The sequence below is a fragment of the Suricata suricatta genome, chromosome 2 (genome assembly GCF_006229205.1).
Source record: "Suricata suricatta isolate VVHF042 chromosome 2, meerkat_22Aug2017_6uvM2_HiC, whole genome shotgun sequence".
Lineage (NCBI taxonomy): Eukaryota > Metazoa > Chordata > Mammalia > Carnivora > Herpestidae > Suricata > Suricata suricatta.
Window position 1 is genome coordinate 87566439 of NC_043701.1, and position 8833 is coordinate 87575271.

Genomic DNA, 8833 nt, shown 5'->3' on the forward strand with positions numbered 1-8833 from the left:
CATTGATTCCTGTCACATTTTTTTCATGTATCTTCTGTAGATATTTTCTTTATGCTTACCATGGGGCTTACATAAAATTTCTTATAGCTAAAACAATCTATTTTAACCTGATAACAACTTCAATCATATATAAAAACTACTCATTTACATATCCCACCCCACTTTGTAATACTGATGTCACAAATCATATATTTATATATTGACATATTTTTGCATCTATAGTTATTTTTATGCTTTTGTCTTTTAAAAATTTTTTAATGTTTATCTTTGAGAGAGAGAGAGAGAGAGAGAGAGAGAGAGACAAAGAGAGCGAGCATGAGTGCAGGAGAGGCAGAGAGAGAAGAGGACAGAGGATTCCAAGCAGGCTCTGCTCTGATAGTAGAAAACCCCATGCAGGACTCAGTCTCACAAACCATGAGATCATGACCTGACCCAAAATCTGACACTTAACTGACTGAGCCACCCAAGCAAACCAGACTTTTGTCTTTAAAATTCTACCCAAAAATAAAAGTGCTTTAATTACCACCAAGTGCTCTAATTGCACCAAGTATTACAATAATCTGTACTTGCTTATACATTTACCCTTACAAGCAAGCTTCATATTTTCACATGCTTTCATGTTTCGGTATGGCATCCTTTCATTTCAACTTGGAGGATTCCCTTTATGATTTCTTAAAGGACATATCTAATGGTGATGAACTTTCTCAGCTTTTGTTTACCTGGGAAAGTCTTTATTTTTCCTTCATCTTTGAAGGACACTTTTACTGGGTATAGTATTCTTGCTTAGTAGGCTTTCTCCCCCTTTGGGCACTTGGAATATATGATCACATTCCCTTCTGGCCTGAAAGGTTTCTGCTAAGAAATACACTAATAATCTTATATGAGGTCCCTTGTGCATGAGGCATTGTTTTTCTCTTGCTGATTTCAAGATTTTCTCCTTGTCTTTGACCTCTGATAGTTTAATTACAATGTGTCTTTTGGTGTGGGCCTCTTTGTATTCATACTAGTTGGATTTCTTTGAGCTTCCTGAAATTAAGTGCCCATTTCCTTCCTTATATTTGAAAAATATTCAGCCATTATTTCTTCAAATATTCTCCCCCTCCCCTTCTCTTCTTTCTAAACTTCCATATGCATATAGTGGCTGTTTTTGAATTCCTTAAGCTTTCTTCACATTTCTGTATTATTATTATTATTATTATTTTGCTATTCTGACTTAATAATTTCAAATGATCTGTCATTGAGTCCACTGATGTTTTTCTTCTGTTTAATCAAATTTAACATTAAATTTCTCTAGTGAATTTTTCAATTCAGTTATTGAATTTGTTTAGTTCTTCTTTATACTTTCTGTCTCTGTTGATATTCTCATTTTGTTCATGTATTTTCTTGATTTTGTTGTTATTCTGTGTTCTTTTGTAGTTCATTTACCTCCCTTAAGACAATTTTTTTAATTGTTTTTCAGAGAAACCATGAATTTCCATTTCTTTTTGTTTATTTTGTTTTATTCTGTTCCTTTGATTAGACAAGGTTTTTCTGTTTCTTTGTGTCCTTGTAATTTTTTTTCTAAAATTTTGGATTTGGAGAAAAAAAAAACACTTCTTTCAGTCCTTATGGTTGGCTCCAGCCAGGGGAAGACCTTCACCAATGAACTCAGCTATGATTCTGGGGACCTCTGAAAACTCCTGAGGGGGTAGGGATATGACTTTCTGGGCATATAAATTTCCCAAATAGAGATTTGCTGGTTTCTTTTTCAGGAGCTCATAATCTTTTGCTCCCTCTGATGACCACACAATACTGCAAGTCCTATTGTGCTACAACAGCAAGTTGTTCAGCAACCTTTTGTCCTCAGCAATACCTAGGCACCCAAAATATCCTGATTCCCTGTCAGGGATCCAAGTCTGGCCAGACAGAAACCGATTTTGCAGCCCTCTGCAAATCCAAATCAATGCTTCTCTCTTCTCCCTCACTCTCAGGGAGCCATAAGTTGGGTACATTTTTTCAATAGCACCAATTCACATTAGCTTCTGTGCCACTGTAGGTCTGCCAGTGCAAGATTAAGCTACCCCTTTTTCTCTTACTTTCAGTGATCCCCAAGCAAATTAGGCGGGCTCCAACTATGCCAGTGTTTCAAGTCATTTGAGAAAGAAACAAGTCCCCCAGGCAGCCCCCTAAAAATCTTGAACATTGGACACATGTCTCACTTTTCTGCCTTTCCTCTCCCCCAGGTAGAAGGCATGAAGTAGAGTTTGCTCCAATGACACCCAACTGTGCTGGCTTGGGGGTGGGGCAATTGAGAGTAAAGTTAAATAATTCTTCCTATTCACTTCTATGTAGCTGTTCTTAACATCTCACCTGCCTGGGTAACTGCAACTTCTTAAGTGGTTCCTGGAGTTCCCATAAAGATACTTTGGTCCATATATGGCTAGAGTCCTATCCCTGTAGGAAGATAAGGGCTGTCTTCCTGTTCTGCCATCTTGCTCTTATTCTCATTGATTTCTGCTCTAGTCATGATTATTTATTTTCCCACTTATTTTGGTTATATTTTGCTCTTTTTTCTTCCTTACAGTAGACACTGAAGTCATTGGTTTGATATCTTTTTTCTTTCCTTATGTAGGTTTTTAGTGCCATAAATTTACCCCTCAAACTGCTTTAGTAGCATTATACAATTCTGATACAGCACATTTTCTTTTTATTCAATTCAAAATACCTTCTAATTTCTCCTTTGATTTTTTCTTTGAGTAATGTTATTTAGAAGCATATTATTTAATTTCTAAATATTGGGGAATTTTTCCAGAGAGCATCCTATTAGAGATTTCTAACTTAAATCCACTGTGGTCAGTAACATATACTGAATGACTTAGATCCCTTTCAATTTTTGAGATTCCTTTTATGTCCAATGCACTCTATCTTGGTAAATGTTTGTTTTGTGAGTACATGAAAAGAATGTTTGGTTTGGGGTAGAGCGTTTTATAAATGCCAATGACATGAAGTCAATTGATAGCGTGGTTCAAATCTTCTATTTCCTTACTAATTTTTCTTTCTCCTGTTCTATTCTTTGTTGAAAGGATCTGTGACTATAATTGTGGGTTAGTCTGTTTCTTCTCTTAGTTTAAGCAGTGCTTACCTTATGTATTTTCAAGCTTGGTTATAGCATAAGTCTTTCTTTTTTTTTTTTCTTTTGAGAGAAAGGAAACATATGCATGCAAGCAGGGGAGGGGCTGAGGGAGAGGAAGAGAGAGAACCTAAAGCAGGCTCCACACCCAGTGCAAAGCCCCACAAAGGGCTCAATCTCACAAATGTGAAATCATGACCTGAGCTGAAATCAAGAGTCAATACTTATCCAACTGAGTCACCCAGGTGCCCCTATATATTCATAAATATTGATAATTCACCTCTTTATTGGTACAAAATAAACATACTCTGGGTAATATTCTTTTCTCTGAAAGTTACTTTGTCTGATATTGACATGATCATTCAGATTTTGTTTTACAAAGTGTTAGATCATATAAATTCTTCCATTATTTTACTTTTAAGTTACTCTTATCTGTATCTATATACTTGAAATTTGTTTCATGCAGATAGCTGTTGTTTTTTACCCAATCTGACAATCTCTATATTTTATTTGAAATTTCTACATCATTTAAATTTAGTCTGCTATTAATATGTTTAGCTTCAAATCTATAATCTTGCTATTTGTTTCTTATTTGTCCCATCTTTTCTTTGTTTCTATTTTCCTCTTATTGCAGTTTTTTATATCAATGAATATTTCTATCACTTTATCTTCCTTGTGGACTTTTTAGCTATATAACTCTTTGTCATTTTATATGGTGGTCTCAGGATTTAGAAGATAATGTTTAGCTTACCATAATTTTTAAGTGATATAATGCCACTACGCATAAAGCATAAGAACCTTAAAACAGTGTATAGTACAGTAAAAACCCCTGTATTGCATGTAATTTGCTGTGTGAGTGTTCCGCAAAATGAGCAACCATTCTAATATGTAAATTTTAACTTCTTAGGTGAGTTATGTCTTGCAATATGATGCCAAATGTCACATGATCACAACTGAGCCAATGGTTCTTGAAATTCACTTTGATATATAAGTGCTTTGGATTACAAGCATGTTTCTGGATGAATTATGTTTGCAAACCAAGGCTTTACTGTACTTTTATATTCCTCTCTCAATATGTATGCTATTGTTCATTTTAACTTTACATATACCATAAATCTCACATTACATGATTTTTGTTTAAAGTCACTTATCTTTAAGAGAGTTGAATAATATGAAAAAAATCTTAAATATTTACTTATCTAGTTACCATTTCCTCTGCACTTCATCTTTTTTGGATTCATATTTCCAGTTGGTATCATTGTCGTTCTGCCTGAAGAAATTCCTTTAACATATCTTATAGTGTAAGAATGCAGTTCACAGATTCTTTCAATTTTTGTAACAAAATTTTTATAAAAATTTTTAATCTTTGGTTTGAAAGGAATGTTTGATAGGTATAGAATTCTAGGGGGGGTTGTCTTTCAGTTCTTTAAAATTTTTTTCCACTCAATTGTTTAGGATATGAAATATGCTATTGTCCTTGTTTTTGTACCTCTATATATAATATGTCTCTTAATCCTTTTATATTTTAAAATTGTTTTAATTGAAGGCTACCACTGAGCAATTTGATTATGATGTCCCCTTTGTGTAGTTTTCTTCATCATCCTTATACAGAAGGTGCATTAAGTTTCTTAAATTTGAGTCACCAAACTTGTAAAATTTATTTTTTTACGATTATTTATTTTGAAAAAGACAGAAACAGCAAGAGTGGAGGAGGAGCAAAGATAAATGGAGAGGGAGAGAATCCCAAGCAGGTGCTCGACTGCCAGTGCAGAGCTGGACATGGGGCTTGAACCCATGAAGCCACTAGATCATGACCTGAGCTGAAACCAAAAGTTGGACATGTAACCAACTGAGGCACTCAGGCACCCCAAACTTGTAAAATTTATGACCATTTTTTAGTTAAATATTTCCCCCACTCTGTCTTCTGTCCTCTGGGCTAATTCCATTAAATTAAGTATATTAGGTTGTTTAAAGTTGTCCCACAACTCACTGGTACTCTTTTTGCTTTTTTTTCTCCCTATTTTTTCTTTTAGGTTTCATTTTGGATAGTTTTTATTGCCGTATCTTCAACTTCACTATTTTTTTCTCCTGCAAAGTGTAACCTGCCATTAACCCCATCCAGTGCATTTTTCTTCTCACACATTGTAGTTTTCATCTTTAGAAGTTATGTCTGGATCACATTTATTTATGTCTTCTATGTATCCACTTAACTTTGGATCATATGGAATACCTGTACATAACTGTTTTAAAGTACTTGAGCTCTGGATCAGTTTTATTTATCTGATTTATCTTGCCAGTATGAGTCCCATTTTCCTGCTTTTTTTTTTTATAACTGGTAAGTGTTGGTTGGTTACCAGACATTATGAATTTTAACTTATTGGGTGTTAAAAAATGTTTTGTTCCTGTAACTATTCTTAAGCATTTTTTTCTGGGATCCAGTTAAATTGCTTGGAAACAATGCTACTCTTTCTGGTCATGCTGCTAGTATTTATGAGAACAATGTATTGGTCAGTCTAGGATCATTTGTTTCTTGCTACTGAGGAAATGTTCTTCTTTATACTCTGCCCAATGCCCTATGACATTTGAGATTTTTGAGTTTGTTTAGTAAGCACTATTCCTGGCCATATGTGAGCACCAAGAATCATTACACGTGAAAGGTTATTTCCCGAGCTTTGCATCCTCACATACATGTGCTGATAAGTTAAACAGCTGAATTCTCAATGGAAGGTCCTCTGAGAATCTCTGGAGTTTTCTCTCCTTGTAGCTCCTTCCTCTCCAAAAATCTGTTCTGTGAATTCTAGCTGTCTGCATCTCATCGAACAGTCAGTTTCGTAGCCTCAGCTCACGGTGTCTACTGAACCTCACCCAGGTTCCCCTCCCCTGTGTTGTGATCTGAAAACTCATTCAAAGGATCTTCATCTTAGTTGCCCGAAGTCTAGTGTCTTGAAAACCATTCTACATACATTTTGTTTTTACTCCTCAGACAGGAAGATAAATCTAATCTCTGTTATTCCATCTTGACCCAAAACTGAAGTCTGCCAAGATTTTTTTCTTAAGGATTTTCATTGTTTCCATTGAGTAGGTTGTTCTAAAAGCTATGTTATCTGTATTAACAGAGACTCTGGCAATTTTTTATTTATTTCTTTTTTTACCCTTCAGGATATCTATACTTAATGCTAATAATTATTTCTCAGCATCTTTCTTATGCCTACAATGATTCTTATCCAGGGAAGAAGAATAATGTAATCACAAATACATTATGATTAAATAATTAATTAATGAATGGGAAGGTTTACAAATAAAAGAAAATTATCTCTATGACTTCAGATATAAGTTAAAAAATAAGATTACATTTGCTAACATATAAAAAACTACTTTAAATCTGTTTATTATGATGACCAGCCAATACTGGTCTCTCTGAGCAGTGTTACACATTTCAATGATTAAATGACCTATAGAACTTTCTTTTTTATTGTATAATTTGACATTGAAAGTCTACTAAAAATATTCCTATTGGCTTTAAGCTATAATGGGTTTTCTCTCTATATTTCATGCTTTTCTAAATAATGTGTTGAAAATAAATATGAAGTAAGTATATCTCTGACGTTGCATGGAGAATCTTTCTGAAATGTTAAGTTTTGCCTCACATATGATTTTTAAAAATATTTTATAAAAAGAAATTATATTTTTTGACACTTCCCTTGCTCAGCTTACCAGTACATTTACTTACTTATAAGATATCAATGCCCAAATTTAAAAACTAGTAGTGGGCTTCCTTTTTAAATGTAATTCAATAAAAAATTATGAAATATACAACTAAATTACTTCAGACAATCTTTGTGCCCTAAGATTTTTTTTAATGTTTATTTATTTATTTTGAGACACAGCACAGTGGAAGAGGGGAAGAGAGAGAGGGAGACAGAGAATCTGAAGCAGGCTCCAGGCTCCAGGCTCCACACTGTCAGCATAGAACCCCACACAGGGCTCAAACCTACAAACCATGGGATCATGACCTGAGCCGAAGTCGGTTGCCCAAAAAACTGAGCAACCCAAGTGCCACTCTTGTGTCCTAAGATTTTAATGTACACAAAATTTTTCAGACCTTTCAGCTTGTGTGTGTGTGTGTGTGTGTGTGCGTGCGTGTGTGTTGCATGTGCATTACATAATTTGGATTATTTAAAGTGCATATGAAAATTTTGTAGATGCACACTGGCCTGGGTTCACAGTAATATTTCATTCTGTACTACACTCTCTTTTTTCGATTACCTGGGAATGCACAGGAAATGCAAGCAGGCCCAATCATAACGCTGTCTGTCATGTCAGACAATGGATATTAAAGCAGGTCATGTTAACAAGAATCTCTTCCCACTTTTTGGAAAAGGGAGGTTCTTGCTTTTCTTTCTTGCAAACCTATAAGAACATGAGAAAAGTGTTATCATATGCCATGGCTTTGGTTTTGTGAAGAAAGCAATGTGTGGAAAATGAAATGACCTGAGCAGGGAAACCGAGGGAATCCTGGGCTCATCACAGCTTCCAACTGACAGGCACCTTCATCCACATCCATTTTCTTACAGTTCAGTTTTATTAGCCAATGAATCCTCTTCCATGCTTAAGGGAATTTGAGTATGGTATCTATCACTTGTACTCAAAAACTGGCCTTAAATGTGGATATAAAAATATTAAAATATATTTTTAGAAGAAAATCTTACTTAAGAATTTTAAGAATTCTTTTGATGTCATTTGATGATGGATAATATGAAAATAAAATATATGACTGCAGGTACTAGCTTGAGACTCTAGTTGAATTGTCAGCTAGTAATAATATCACCTACAACAAACAATCCTAATATAAGATTTTATCATCATAACCTTTATTTCTATTGTTAATATTTAGATGAGGCAAACAATTCACACTGTCTTCCATTCTTTTCCATGTTTGTGTACTGAAAAGAAAAATGTTTACATGGGTTCAACATTCAGCCCAAGTTTCCTGACTCAAAACGAGTGTTAATAAGGTAATAAAATTTTAGAAAGTAACTGAAATCTTCATGGTCCACAAATAAAAGGACTTTTTCTTGGATAAAATAGAGAGGGATGATGAAAAAGGAAATAGAGAAGTAGGATGCAATAGCATCACTGAGAGCTGAGATCAAACACAAAATGTAAAGAAACCCTGGGAAATACGGTTAATCCTGGATTTAATACTATAGCAGGAGCTCAGAACATCTTCATCAAGTATTTTCTTTCTGTTTTCATTTTCTCTAAGGTAACCAGTAATTAATACAATTGGTAGTGCCTAGCTCTTCCACATTTGCATCATTTTCTTTCATAATATAGCCATCTGCTTTCTGTGAATAAATGGAAAGCAAATCAATTTATAGGTATTAATTGATCTTAAAGCACTGTGGAAAGTTCTGCAGGCAACATTGTAAGGACGAGTGATTTTAATACTCTCTAATTTTGCTTTAAAGTGTTTATACTATGAGTTGTATGACTTAAACACTTTATAGCCTCTAACTGGCCAAATTTTGTTAAAATAAATTTTAATGGGTTAGGAAAAAGGAAGTATGGAGGGCTGAGGGGAGAAAAGAAGACTCACACTCTTAATGTAGTCCACAATTTCCACCTTGAAATAGTTCCCATATATGAAACCCCTTAAATTATATTGTAACCCTTCCCTCTGGAGTCTTGACCTGCAGTTTGAGAAATACTGGCATTGATATA